Genomic DNA, 15,729 nt, shown 5'->3' with positions numbered 1-15,729 from the left:
TGAAATCTGCTTTGGAAGATATCCTCTGTCACAGGACTACTCTCCAGATCTTATATACCTACAACTATTTTCAAATAACATTTTCACACCAATAAATGATTAAATTATAAAACAAATGTAACTTAAATCAATAATAACTTGTAGTGATGAAGAGTCAGAAAAGGCAGCAGCTAAAATGCTGTTTTGCAGAGAGTATTTGAGGTCAGAAAATGCTGAAACACTAAGTTTATTCTGTAGTTATGGAAGTAGCTACCTTTCTTCTTTCCCCATTGTGAAAGCAAGCTTTGACTTCTGGTGGGGTGCATTGATAATAAGTGCTAATCAGGATCAGAATTATTCTACATCTAACTTTTTTCAACTAAATGTTCATGGCACCACGTCAGTAATGACTTACTAGCATTTCAAGATTTCTGGAAATTCCTTGGCTCTCATCCTATTGCCACTCCCAAGTTGGAATATATAAGGAAACTTGGCTGAAAATATTAAGAACCTTTGTATTTTGTCTGCGTAGAGAAAAGAATTGCTATAAATTGATTGCTGTTATCTTGGATATTTTAAAGAAGATTAGCAAAATAGATTGATTGTAAGTGGAGTATAATCCTTTAAGGAATAGGATCACTCTTAAAAAAATAAATCATAAGAAAAAAAAGTACCTGTAAACCTACATACACATACATTGTGCTTAATTTTAAGATGAAGTTAAAAGAATGGTAAATAGCTTCACCGGTATGAAGACTTCCAGCACTCATGGCTGATGGTTTGAAAATGAATTGAGAAAGACCCAAAAAAAAAAAAATCAGTACAATGTTGATAATGTTTGTTTGGCTCTTAAGGTTTGCATGTGCTGTCATCCATCAAAGAACACAGCTTAGCAGTGGCATTCCGCTGAGGTTGGAGTATACAGTATTACATGACGCTTATTTAGAGATGTATGTATGCCCTTGCTTTTGTTTTTCTGCAGATATTTGGATATCTGCATTTTGTGTGCGGTGATGTTTTGGAATATTACCTCTGCAGGTAAGAACCCTAAATAGTATCAAGTCCAACATTTACTATACCAGACAATTAAATATATGGAATATATTAAATATACCATAATATTAAAGATGTGGGATGTTCATGGAAAAATCTGTGAAAGAATGTCTTTGAATAAATCTGAGATCTGTTTCTCAAACAACATACTTATCACACGACTAATTTGAAAACTTGCTGAGAGACAGCAAGCACGATTATATGAGCAAACCTGGCTTTGGGATTCTGCCATGTCCTTGGACCTTCCTACACAAAAATGTTAATAACAATCAGACTTGTTCCAAAAACAAGAATAGAGAACAGGAATTACACGTGTTCATTTAGCTTGACCCTGCCAGGAGATGAACTTTTTCTACGACGGCATCGCTACGAGAAGTTACACAGACCTGTAACTTTGAATAATCCTTTTTGGCACTGTTTTCTCTGCCCTCCAGGACTGAAATTTACTCAGTGTTATGCAACCATGGGCTTGCAGGAGAATTTTGGCTCAGAGGACCCTGACAAAGAGGATGGGAAATATCTGTTGGGAATGGGTGATCTGGTCAACCGGCTGAAGAGGGGCCATAGTACTGCTGCTGCCATCCCCATGGGAGGAAGGAGAGCTGAAGATGCTCTTCTCTTGAGGATGGAGCCAATTCTCCCAAATATATTCAGTCATACAACAGAGGCCAAAGTAAAATACATCCAGCAAAATATTTGCCGTTGTAAATAAAGCTTAGATTTTTTTCCTTTGCACTTAATAGGTTCTGTCCTTTAGATGGTGGGCAGCTAAGGTAACTATCTGTGACTGCATTTTCCTCAAACTTCAGCCACTTGAGGAACTGTTGCTGGTTAGGTTAAGCAGTACAAATCTGCACTGCAGCAGGTGGAGAACACAAAGCGCATGCTGGCTCTTGCCAAGGTTCACAGCAGAGACTTGGAGATGATCTTCTCACAATATTTGCTTGCTTGTCAGCAGGGGTGGCTGGTGTTACTAGTGCTGAGAGCAGGCAGCTGGCTCACATACTGCGTTCCTTCTAATATTTAGGGGAAAGAGGTACCGACACCAAAAGAAATAGTCTATGAGGACCTTGGATCGCATTAGTTAAAACTGACTGTGGTAAACTGGGCTTGTTTTGCATCTCTCACGCTGTCCCAATTGTTTTGTAAAAGACGTTGAGACCTGTCAAAACACGACCATAGTTTCCCTGTTTTTCTCCCTAGCAGCTGTTGGACACATATGGCCCCTTGGGGATGTAGGGGCTGGTAAAGTTTCCCATGTGATTTGTAGTTTTTCCCCTCTCTCTCCCTACCATCATCAATCCAGAAAGCAGTAATTTAAAACTGCAAGATTTTGGAATGTGCTTCCAGATCTGATCTCTTTTGGGGGACAGTCTCTCTGGTCGGAAATCCTCTGTTACTTTCCGTGTTGTCAGACGTAAAACAGTGAAACATCCTTGCCCCGTATTTCTCCAGTTACATTGTGGGTGAGCTGTTCATGTCAATTGCTCTTCTGCTAATGAAAGCTTTACAGAGATGCTTGTAAAAAGTCATCTTTATCATGAACGAGCAGTTTGTGCACCAGGAAGCTTTTATTAAACAACATCTCAACAGGGACCCTTGAAGTCACAGTAAAATCTGTGCAGATGAAGGCACCAACCTCTAATTGCAGTGAATCTAGATGTGAAGGCAGGAAAATTCTCCCAGCTGCAGGAAAGCGTTTTCTTGCTGGTCTGCCTCGACAGCTCACTGTTAAGGAAAGGGAGCCAAGCTATCACTTTTAGCACTTCAGCAGGTGATTAACCAGCAGCTGAGTCATCCCTGTCCAAGGCTAGCACATCCAGAACCAAGGGAGGGGTGGATTGCCGGGGAAAGGAAGCACAACAAATCTTCCTCCGCTAATTCATGCCATCTGGGAGTGACAGCCTGTAGGCCTGCAGCTTTATTTGCAAAATATTGTTTACAATTTTTATTACAAAGTCCATAGGGAAAAAGACCTAATTATATTTAACAGTTCATCATCATTACACAAACTGTTGTTCTGGAGTCAGCTTCAGAAAACAGGAAGCAATGCTCATAAGATTGGTTTCTTGCCTTTTTTTTTTTTTTTTTTTTTTTTTTTCTTTTTTTTTCCCAGACTATTGTTGGTAAGAAGTCAAACAATTAGATGGGAAAATTGGAATTGAACCTCATGTCATGCAACTGGAGTCTTTTGGTGTTAGAGGTCTCTTTGGTGAGCCACAGAGGATATGAGCTGTTGCGGAGTCTTGACTCATCAATTTTGTTTGTGGTAACCCAGGCTTAAACAGGAGGTCTCTTGGCCCAAATGTTAATAATTGAAGAGAGGGGAAGCAATCGCAAATGATCATCTGTGAGCAGATGCCGTGTCGTGCCTGCGGCTCACGTGTTCCAGTGCTTGCACAATCACTTTGTTTAAGCGTGAAATTACATAAGGCCAGCCATTAACCCCACAGAAGCTGTTCCCTTTAACCTGCTGGGTTAGCAAATTTGATCAGCTCAGTGAGGGATCCCACACGTGTGAGAACTGGCAGAGGGCTGAAGGTGAGTCTGTCCCTGGGCAAGGGGAAGAAGGGTTGGGAAAGGGGGCAGGCTCTCCACATTTTGACAGCAGGAATCTGTTGGATAACAGCCCTCCAATTTAATTCACTTTAGAACAATTTGTTTCTTGATCTCAGCTGCCACATTAAACAAAAATTATCACTATTAATTAGTATAAAAAGTTCCATTCCTTCTGGTGCAACCAACAATTTAACACAAAACTCTGCAAGATAAAGGTACGCAGTGGATTACTCATTAACCCACGGTGCAGAAAAGCCGAATTCACAGACGATGTAACACTTCAGCGCACTTGCTTGCAGTCAAAATATGTCTTGAAAATCACACTGATCGGTCATTTCCGTGGCAAAGGACCATCCGCTGCACTTCCACTCTGACCGCATGGCCTGGGGTGAATTTCTACCATCAAGGGCTGGGGTGAGTGGAGTGGACACACTTGTCTTCTCAAAGGGAAGACTAGCTTTGGATTACCCTCAGGACAAGAAAATTGGGTGAGAAGTAGGCTCCAGGTTCCCAAATCAGCTCAGTTTCTGTGAGTGCATGAGTGGAGGCAAGATTTCCCAGATCTCTTCTTCCTTTTTGCCTCCACTTCCCCAAACAGGAGGAGGAGTTGGGAGCTTAGCATGTGGTGCAGGTTCTTGAGGAAGCTAAATAAAGGTGTAAAAGCATCAGGAGTGTGATATCAACAGTTAAACATCAGGATTTGAGGCACATCAAGCATCCAAACATTTCCATACTATGAGCATAGCCTGAAACATAGGCAGAGGGCCCAACACTTAGAGGGAAGAAAATGCCTGAAATCACAGCTTTCCATTCTGAAAACCTTGTCTGAAACTCGTAGCCTTGGGTCTACAAATACAAGAGTCCTTGGCCTCACTGGGGATGCCACAGGTCTACAAAGAACAGCGCACAGACTGCAGTGTTCCCTGCCCACAAACATCAGCCATAATCAAGGTGCCAGATCTTCTCACTTGCTAACCTGGGAGCTTTAATGCTACAGGTGTGTGTGGACTTCTAATTGTTATTCAAGAAAGTGAAGTAGCTATGGCCTAGATCTTTTTATATTGGCAATAAAAATCCTCTTCCAGGGGATTTTTTTAAAGATAAAAACGTAATTTTATTATTAGATGCTAAAGCAAGATATATTTCTTAAAGTCTGCAAATACTCTCAACTATTCTATTTTTCCATTCTGTCTCCTGTTGCTTGAATTATCCTTATAAATGATACTTAGCTTAATAACATCCAAATAGTTTAAACAGGTCTCAAAGAAGAGGGGAAAATATGCCTCTGGTTTTGAGAACTAAAATGTGATTGCCACAACAGAGAGAAAACCTGCACATGAAGTACGAAGACAGCTTAGAAGTTTGAAAAATGAAGTAAAAAATTACTTAAGATAGGTTTACCTGGGAAATTACCTGTCTTCATTGTAGGGTGAGATGGCCTCTTCAGCAGTGCCACTAACCGGCATTCCCCAGATCATTTTTTCAGCACAGCTGGTAAAACATGGTCTGTGTTGAGGAATTTGGAAGTTGTTTTTCTCCTCTAAGTTAATAAAATCTTGGCTGACATTTTTATTTTTTTTTCTCTTGAGGACTAAGTCTTTGGAGTTCCTGAGGAAGGAGAGTACCACAGAGTTCCCAGTCTGGCTTCTTGGGAATAGAAAGCATTACTTAGGTTTTCTATTGGCATCTTTGCTGAAATAAAATGTACCTTAACTCTGCTGGGTGAGAGTTAATTGGATGCTTTCTTTTAATGTCTGTAGGTGAAGCTGACCATTAGGGATGCTGTTTGCTCTACACCCAGGTAACTTGTTAGGAGCAAGTGACACACCTGCTAATAAGCAGGTTGTCACATTTGCATCGCTCTCAAACAGCTTTCCTTCTGTTTAGCAAAGAGACAACATTTCAAAAGGCTGCTATCATCATGTCTTGGGACATTCTGAGGTTCATTTGGAAGAAGAATAACCTCTGAACTCCCTGACACAAGCAACACATTTTCTTTCATGTTCCCAGTATTGATAGTCAAAGTGTTTCTTGTCCACCTCACACAAATTAAGCTCCTTCTCCCACCACCCAGCAGGACTCAGCACTGCAGCTCAGTCCTCACTGACTGCTAAAAGCTTCCCTCTGATCCGTCAGTGAAAGTAAAGATGCTTCACGGGAATGTAAGCTGCTGGCTGTTCTTTAGGATAGATTGTATGAATATGGATGTGCTTTAATAAATTGAGTGCTTTATGATTATGGTGATTGAAATGCGTTTATTGGGATATATTAGGGGGTAATGCAGTAAAAGAAATAGAAGAGAAAATAAAACACAATGAGATATTTTAAAGACAACTAGTTAGTGTTGTTATATTTATTTGGAAATGTCCAGAACCTTTTAAGAAATTTCTTTTAGAAATTTCTCTTTTCTGGGTTGCTTAACATAAAAAATAATCAAATAGTATCAAAATATGCTTCTAATTCTAAGAGGAACAAATCAAGGTTCCCTTTTAACAAAAGCCATGCGACTGATAAAAACAATGTTCTTTCAGCTTCAGAAACCAGGAAACAATGGTACAGTCTAAGGAACATATATAGGAAGAAATATAAAATAACTTGGCAAACAGATGCCCTCACAAACAAATGCTAATATTTCAAAGTAAAATTAATTTCTATTTCATTTTGCTAAAAAAGCTTTTATTCCAGTGGCTGAAGTAGTGACATCTAATAATGGTTCACCTGATTATTTCACACATTCAGGGAAGACTTATTACCCTACCTAAGAAAATAGAGTAGTCAGCATATGGTGGGTGATGAAGGTACAAGTGATGTATTGAAATGGAATCAGGCAGTGAAACAAAGGGCTTGTGGATATCTTACCCAAGAAAAGCAATTGTAAGGGACCTGCCTTCATAACAGGGTATGAAATAGTCTAGTAAACTGTGTTTTATGCTCCAGGAGTGCTGTATGCCCAGAGACAGCAGGACAAATTACTCAATTGCTGTAACATAAGCAAGAGAAATATTAAAAAAAGTCTTCTGACCTCTCAAAAAATCCTGATCTTTATGCTGTTCTTCAGGGGCTTGAGGTGCAGAGGACACACACACACTTTATTTAGGCATTTTAAGGTCATTTGGTTAAATACTGTGGGAATCAATATTATCTGCAAGCTGCCTGACAGGCTGTTTCAGACTAAATCCAAAGCAGGTGGTCAGTAAGGTCTCCTCCAAAGACCCACTGAGAAGACAGAGCAGACTGAAGCCCACACACATCCCCCAATAGAGAAAGAGAGATGGGGAGGCAGTTTCTAGGAGGAAAAAAAAAAAGAAAAAAAATCCTTTCTGATGGTGCAAGCATCTCTCGCTGGAGTACTCACACTTTTAATTAAGAGAAATGACTAACGTTTGTGGTTCTCACAGAATCACAGAATCGTCTAGGTTGGAAGAGACCTCCAAGATCACCGAGTCCAACCTCTGACCTAACACTAACAAGTCCTCCACTAAACCATATCACTAAGCTCAGTCTTTCAGGATGCAGAGAACTGACTTTCTGGCCAGAAATGTCAAAAGCCCCTATTCCACACAGATTTCAGGAGAGCAACTCTGAGTATGCCAAAATATTCACTATCCACAAAAGGGTTTATGCACGTGAATTTAACACGGTGAATGGTTTGCCCTGTTAGAAACCCCCAGAAGTTACTGTGGGAAGAGAAGTGCAAGGATGCTTTCTGGTTTTGTGACAATTTCCTATTCCAGCCTGTTTTAGGATTAAGATTTATCTGTGCTGAAACAGAAAGCAGTGAGGCGGGCACGTGAAATAACTCACGTTGCTTTGGGCTTAGTTTCAGATGACGATTTTGGAGCTCCACGGACTGGTTGTGGAGCACTGTATCAGCTTCTGCTTTGAAAACCTGAATTACCAGCTATAAGCCCTGCTGTGCTCAGCTGAGCCATCCCCATCACGCCCTCTTTTGGTGGGAAATCTCCCCACTCCAACAGCTCCGCTCGTTCTCCATCAAAAATACTGCATAAAACTGATGGTTTAATAAGTACCGAAGTATACTGCACCAATAAAAGTAAGTTTCTTGGCAAAGCACTTGATCTGGCCCCATCTAGTTTGATGAAAAGTGGCTCATTAAATTAAGCCAATTTGCTTACCTAAAGTTTGCTGAATCTGTTCTTGCAATGCCACATGTTGAATGTCCTTTTAAAGGCTTGTATAAGAACATCTGCAAGCCTCCTGCGTCAGAAACATCTCAGGAGAAGTATTAATCCCCTACTGAATGGGGAATTCGATTTCTCTTGGGTTTGCACAGAATCTAGCAGTGTGAATACGGACCTGGAGATAAACGAGAGGAAAAACACGCACAAAATGTCATTCACAAGTCAACAGCAATTCTTTACCTAATCAAAGACCGCAAACCAAGACATAGGTGAAGCCATTAACATTTTAAATCATCAGATTCTGTGACTTCAGAGACAACGTCATCAACAAGTCAGTGTCTTACACACGCCAGATCGTTGCGACCTCACCAGCACACTCAGAAACTTGCATTTCTGGACCAGCACAAAACTGGGCAGATCTGTACCCATTTGGGTCACATAGAGAATTGGTTTTCCCCACCACAAGGACCATCTGGCTCTTTGTACATGTCCGCAGGCGGCTTTACAGCAGCTTTTTTGGGAGCACAATCCCCTGCGGCTGCGAACTGGAGGAGACTAAGAGAGAGAGTGGTGATCTCTGCCAACCCCTGGCTGGCAATTTCTCTACGCCACAGAAAACCAAAGCACGTTGTGAACTCTTCTTGTCCCTCAGCAACCCTAAAAGAGCTGAGGTGTTAAAGTATTTGTTAACATAATTGATTCTTGGGGTTTTGAACATTAAAATTTAAAGGGCAAAAACCTGAAAATTGCTTTTAACACATGGGTAGGTGAAACCTACCACTAAGCCTTTCCAGTGCTTTTCTGCTCCTCACGTACGTAGGTTTCCAGCATTTAATTGCAATGTGATCACGTCCAGGGCTAAAAAGACTAGCACGCTGTCAAGAAGACTATTTAAAATGCCCAGCTGGAGAGAGTGGGAGCTCTTTGCTCCTTCTAGGTTTTATCTGGTTTTAGCTGCCTGCCACCTCCAGAAGCACAGCCCTTGTGTACTCATGGACACAGATACCGAAGCCCTCCTTTAGCGAGCACAAAACGCCTTGTTTGACCTGGGGTAGTAGCAGTGGCCTCAGCATTTGCTCCCTGTCTTTTGCTGCTCACTTGGACACCTTGTATCGTCCCTTCTAGCCCAGGGGCACAAGTGATGCTGCAGCTGCATGGTGAATTGCCCAGCTATTGAAAAAAAAAATGCTGAAAAGCAATGGTCCTCCCTTTCTCCCCATTTTTCCTGTGCTGCTTTGTGGCTGCCAACGTTTCCCAGGCTAGAACCCTGTACCAGTGCTCGTGGTGGGAATGACAACGAGGGACCAGATGGAGGGCAGCAACACGAGACTTGGAGAGGCAGTTACTGAAGGCGTCACTAAAAACATGAGTATCACAAAACACCCTGCAGAAAAATAAATTTCTTTCCCCTCATCCCCACTTGAGCGGACTTCACAAGCGCTCCCCAGGATGAGCAGAACAAAACACTTGCTCCATCAGTCCCAGCAGTGCTGAGCTGAGACCAACTCCCAGCCCAGCAGCACCAAAGCGCACAGCACAACACGAAGCACCGGGGACTTCTGATACTAACACGTTTGGCACCCACAGGTTCTCACCGTCTACAGAGATAGCTGACGAGCAAACAGGCCCCTAAGGATCTATGTTTTGAATTTAAGAGCCAAAGCAGTTCTTGCATTTAGAATTGGACGAGCCCAGAATCTTAAATTGTCATCTTTTATTTAAGGAATTGCTGAACTTGTCAAGTGGAATACTAAAACACAGCATTTCTTAGGCCATCAGTAAAGTCTGTTTGAATCCTCCAGCCAATAGGAAATTTAGAGCCAAAGTACTGAAGACTGACACTGCAGGATATGGCAAATTCATAGTGCACGCCCTACCTTAGGGTCTATCCCTTTATCCCCTCCTTGTTACCTACGCATTGAAGCAAGCACTGAATATTACTAGGATATTTCAGTGCAGTAACTTCATTCAATTCCACTCGATAACAAAATTCAGGAGAAAACACCACAAGCATGACTCCTGTCACCCTAATTCCTGTATGCAACCTTGTCCCCGACCACTTCATCAGTTATGTGCAACTCCAACGCCAAGGACTGCTTAGGGGTCCACACATTTAAAGGCAAGACAAATTTTGAGATTCACGTGTCATAATAAGCACTATTGCCAGCAGGCTATTTTTTTGTGAAAACAATGCAAAATCTATTTTGACAAACAGTTGCAATCTTTTATCATCAAAGAAAAATGCTTAAATTCTTTACTGGCTTATAACTGTTCTCAAGCTTGAGCTGACATGCCCTATTTCTACTATTCGTCTAATTTTGTCTTACAAGTGTGAACTGCTTTTAGTATATTTAGTAGTACTTTTTCTATCTTGAGCATAAGCTTTTTTGCCTGTCATTGTACATTTTCTTATTTATTTTGCAATCGCCTTCTATTTTGGAATAATTTTAAAGTGTAGGTATCTTTACTGCTTACAATTTTTAACCCGCTGATATAACAAGGTATAGTGTTATCTACACAGGCAATACTCATATTTGATAGACCCTAATTCAATTTTGTTGTATGCATGTACAACAAAAATCTGATAACTGACCCACAGAATTCCCTAACTGCAAAGTTTGGTGTACTTTATTAGTAGTAGTATTATTAACATCACCCAATATTCATACGCAATTGCTTTGATGGAAAACCAGTTAAAGAAAGGTTTCATTTTCATCCCTTCCAGTAGTAATAAATTTATAAAAAGGGTTGCTTTTTGCTGTTGTTATTGCTTGGTTACTTTATTTCAAATTACTGATCCATAGCATGCATGAAATGGTGTTTTGCAATGTATGAGGGCCATTACTCTTATTTTACAGGACAATGGATGACATTAATATTCCCTGGCACTCAGGGTGGGTATTGTGCCAGGAAAGTGTCACATGAAGTGTTAAAACAAAGTAACAACAACAAGAAAAAAAAAAAAAAAGCCAAGAATTTAACTGCATCTTTCCAAAAGCAAAGGCTGAATTTAAAAACCTTTGAGAAAAGAAACATACAAAGTATATGGGAGAAGGTGTAAATCAAAAACATTGAGATAAACAGATAGTCAAAGATGCATACATTTCAGTGCCAATAAGGATGTTAGAAACAAGACATCTTCACTAAAAGGGAATGAGAAGCGTAGGTCAGAGAAAAAGCTAAAACATGAGGAGGTGTTCATGGTACTGTTTACTGTGAAAGGGTAAAAACATTTTCCAGGTAAAATACGAATTTGGCATTAACAGAAAGCATTTGTTATTTAGCAGCTTCAAAAGGCGGACCATAGCTCGTATCCACTGATGTAACCAGAGGAAATATGAAATAAGAGGAGGTAAGATGCTTTTTGAAACTGAAACTGAAAACTATTTGTTAGAAAAATAGCAGAGATTGAGCAATTACAGATTTTCATTTCAGTTTCAAGTCTGAGTTCTGCCAAGGCACTGAACTATCAGGAAACGTTTGCAGAGCGCATCTGTTTATTGAAGTAAAAAACAGTAAAGCAGTAGCTCAAGGGTACCAGGGCTTTTAAAGAAAGAGCAATGATTGGGAGAACAGTACAAAATCTAATTCACCAGCTATCTTCAAGTTTAAAAAAAAAAACACAACAGTATGAAACAGTAACGGGTTGTGGAATAACTGCAGATAGAGTTGAATAGATTAGGAGTGGAGGTTCAGACAGAATCTGCTCACATTGAATACTTAGTCCTTGAAATAGGCAGACTGTGAATCCAAATATTATTTTGGAGTTAATAAAGGACCTAGACATGCAAATCTTTCAATTACCTCAGTAAAAGGGAAAAAAACATATATAGCTAAATTCAAAAAAAGCAATTCTAAAAACTAATTTTAAAAGTAGGTGTATAAAAGTACTGTTAAAAATACTGTTTAAAAGTAGCTTCAGTGGCAATGAAGATTTTATTAGCTTTAAAAAACACCACCAAAAGAAACCTCTCTCCTCCTTACGGAAGAGCCATGCCTCTCCAACTTGTCTGATTTTGTTAAATAACATATAATACATTAGTGATTACTCCCACAGACAACATCAGTAGAAAGCGTTTGGACTCAATGATCCTCGTAGGTCCCCTCCAGTTCAGGATGTTCTATTATTAAATAGCCCTCGCGTCTCCTTAGAAGAGATTATCCAGGGAAGGAACAATTAATAATAATCAGTCCATTGCCATACTACTTCAGGATTGCAAAGATATGAAAATCGGTTGTAGCTCTCAGTCTAACAAACTCTGGTATTATTTTTACTGCTCCTACAGTGCCATGGCTGCGTAGAGCATTGCTCAGACTAACACGGAACAGCAGGATGCTGCTGAAGGAACCGACAGCCTGCACTAAACACAAGGCACCACCATACAATACAAATAAGACTCAAAAGCTTTTTTTTATTATTATTTTTATTTTTTTTTATTTTGAGAAAGGGCTACCAGAACTTCTAAGAAATATTGAGATGCTTTCACTAGTGACCTAATTAACATTTTATATAGATACGTATATAGGTGTAGACATTCCCATATATAAGCTGGAGTAACCTGTTCTTTTTAATCACCAGGAGTGAGCTATAGAAGTGCATTTTGGGGCTGAAGTAAAAGTTAATGTTGTAAGAAATGCTTAGAAAAAAAAAAAAGTTGTACACTAAGAAAATGTAATGCTAAGAAGAGAAGTTGTATAACAGATAAGCAAGGAAGATATCCCAGCCAGAGCTAACAGAAATTAGCTTGTGACAGAAGACTGGGCAAAAGACAATTAGGGAAGATAAAGCTGCAGAACGAAACCTCCGCAACAAACTGTGCACCTCGTACATGGATAGTGATCATGAAGTTATGGGACAAGTGAGGAAGGAAAGTTATTGATAAAAAGGAAGAAAGTAATAGAGAAATCATGAGATGAAATAGCATTGTACCTGGGGAAAAAATCCACAAAATTAGTGTAATAGGAGAATAGAGTTCACGGGGCAGAACATGGCATTAGTGCAAGGCAAGAGGTTGAAATTAGTGAAGGGAATGCTGAAGGGGAGACAGGCACGGTGTACAGGCATTATAAGGCAGCTGCATTCAGTTTAGTGGCTTGAGTGTTGCAATGGAAGTAAGCGTGACTTAAGGATCACTGTGAACTGCAGTCGGTGAGAAAAGGCTTTGGAGATATAAAGCATCAAGATAATTTCTCCCTCTTTCAGGATTCTATTTAATCAAAATCTGATAAGCCTTAGTTAAGTACACAATACCATGTATATAAACTTACTAAAGCTTTATTTTGATAACCCACCACATTAAGTAGGTATAAATGTAGTATATTCCTTTCGCATTTTTCTATCAAATAGGCTGCAACAAAAATTTTAAAAAAAGTCTGCGTGCTTTGCTCTGTTACCTTTCACACTCACAGAATTACTCCAGTTGCCTCAAGTTCTTGAAAGAGAATAAATAACCAGCCAATATTATACAGTTTTTGCAAGCTTTTCTCTTACTATGATTGCTTTTTTCATAGCTCCTTTGGAAGACTGCCTTAAAAGACGCAAATACATTTAGCGCAAGTTAAGGGCTGCCTAGAAAGTCATTAAAGCAGAGTAATATTGCACACCAAATTCATACAATCTGTTCTACACACGTTTGAGCAAAGCCTCCCTAGATATGCATGCCCTTGGTCACACACAAGAGTGAAGAGGCCCAGTTTTGTTTAGGGAAGACCACAAACTAGGCTCACAGCTGCAGCACATGTGACCCCATGCCTTGCAAAGCATCACCTTTTAAATCCAAATTGGTTTTCAGGACTGGAGATAGATGATGAACACCTCCAGGAGCACAAACTCATACCAACCATGGCAGCAGAAAGCTCTGGAGCCAAACGTGTGAGTCTTGTGCTGAGGAATAATGGGAAATACAAGCTGGTAAAACACACAGATGCGAGTCTGGATGTTTACCTGGGCCTGGCAGAGAGCCTGCAGCTGCTGCTGGCTCAGTGCTCAGCTCAGATCAAATGGCCACAATGGAAAAAAATACTCTTTTGAGGACCGTACTCCAAGACTTCTCAGGCTGCACATAAACCCTGTTCTCCAGCAGCTGAGACTCCAGCCTCCCTTCTGTTTATACTGTAGAGACGACACCAAGGCTCCCTTTCTCCTGCGTAAATTTTTATCTCCATGGGAAGAGGCTAAAAAAGCTAGAAAGAGCCAGTAGTAGGTGTAGTGATTTTGTTTTCCGATAGTCTCGGTTGTGCAACAGCACCATCCAGCTGTCAAACAAAAAATGAAACATCCTACCACCACTGTCCAGATTTGGCCCTTGTACTACAAACAAAATTAAGAATTAACGCTGCTAAACAAAACCCACAGGAGGTATTTTCCCTTCTTCTGACGGAACCACGTTGGTCCTTCACAATGTGTTCCCAGGTTAGTGCACAGGAACGTGTTCACTTTAGTGAGACGAAGAGCCCAGCCCAGTTTATTTCTGCCCAGTAAGACTGGCAGTCTACAGCTCACCTCAGTGTCTCAGTGAAGTGAGGAATATAAACCCAGATATGAGGAAAAGACTGCTACCTTTGGCTCACAACCAAAGACGGTTAAACACACAACAAAAAATAATGAAAACAAATCAACCATTTCATACATAAGAGCCTGTTTTGGCTATTAATTTATCGTCCTTCAGCTTCAGAAGTAGGAGCAGCAACCTCCAGTGAATGCAAGAAAAACACGACTGATTACCTGAATGAAACGCACAAGGTCACTGTTTACACTGCCCTCAGATCTTCATTAAAATCAGGTTTGCCCTAACTCCCAGGAGCTTACCATGCGTGTCCATGGATGATCAGACGGTCTAATGTTAGAAAACTGTCCTTGTATTACATATGCCTTAGCCTGTCCTACAATCCCAGTTCTACATTGTGAAATACAGGGAATGTGAATGCAGGGAATGCATCTCCTCTTCTGGCTTTCTGAAGCCCAGTCCTAGTTCTTTGTAAAGACACAGTATAACAGACACCCTGCACAGCTTTGTAAGTCAATCATCTTCCAAGGGAAAACAAACAGTGGAAACTCTCCAAGCAAATATTAGCAGGAAAAAAAAAAGAGTAAATGCACAACCTAGAAGAGGCATTTCTACAGTCAAAAGTCTGAAAGGAAAAACCTAGAATAAACGAGATGGTTTCAAGAGACTTGAGCTCATGCAGAAAAGCATCAGCCGAAAAAAAGCATAATCCCAAAGAGGAAATGCTGTTTTGTTGCAAAGAATTAAAGCATACAGTAGATTTAAGCATAATCTCCAAACTTGAGTGCAGCAACAGGAAAACAGCAAGCACTAGAATAGCAACTAAAGCCATAGGAGCAAAGAGACCATGCCCAAAGATGCAGCTGAAGTGCCAAATGACAAGCCTGTGCCAAGTGGGAGAGAAAGTGCCCTTAGATGAGCACAGCAGCAATGCCAGAAGAGTCTAGAGAGACACAACCCTAAGGAAAAGTGGACAGCCAGCTCCTCCAAAACCGCAGATAAACAGGAAGGTTAACGAGAGGCATGGCCAGTGAGGAAGTACCACTGTTAAGCTCGACTAATGAAACCAAGAGAGCCTCCTTTCAGGAGAGCACAGGATCCTCACGAAGTAAATCTGTACTAGAAAGCCATTGCAGGACTACATTAGGGCAGCGAAAGAATGGAGCTACTAGAAAAAAGCTGGAACCGGAACATAGGCCAAAATGCTCAAACCAGTAAAAGGAAGAATCGGTGCCAATTCAGAAGAAAAACCTGGTAAATAAGAGGATATTGAACAAATTTAGAAGTGGTGGGCAAGGTAGAGCCTTTGGGTCTGCTCTGAAAGTTTCTCCTCTGCTCCAAACAAAAACCACAACGAACAGCGACAGCAAAGTTTAAATGTTAAGTAGAGAGAAAACATTTCAAAATAAAGAATCTCATGATCTTTATTGAAGGTCTATTTCCCTTGCCAGGAACTCACTAGAAAACTTGTGACATGGTTTGGAGGCTGG

General features: G+C 40.5%; 1 long non-coding RNA gene across 2 annotated transcripts; it reads right to left on the bottom strand.

Annotated features, from left to right (window-relative positions):
- Positions 1-2,791: 2,791 nt before the first annotated feature.
- LOC121064317 lies at positions 2,792-8,291 on the bottom strand. Of its 2 annotated transcripts, none has more exons than XR_005816454.1 (3): positions 7,728-8,291; positions 4,993-6,877; positions 2,792-4,235 (listed from the first exon to the last, which is right to left on the bottom strand). It is a non-coding gene; the product is annotated as an uncharacterized LOC121064317 (long non-coding RNA). The 2 variants fall into 2 exon arrangements; XR_005816453.1 differs by having other exon boundaries at positions 4,993-5,199.
- Between the last annotated feature and the right edge of the window lie 7,438 nt (positions 8,292-15,729).

Source organism: Cygnus olor, chromosome 2 (genome assembly GCF_009769625.2).
Source record: "Cygnus olor isolate bCygOlo1 chromosome 2, bCygOlo1.pri.v2, whole genome shotgun sequence".
Lineage (NCBI taxonomy): Eukaryota > Metazoa > Chordata > Aves > Anseriformes > Anatidae > Cygnus > Cygnus olor.
Note: the sequence above shows the minus strand (reverse complement) of the source record. Positions and strands in the feature narration are given on the sequence as shown.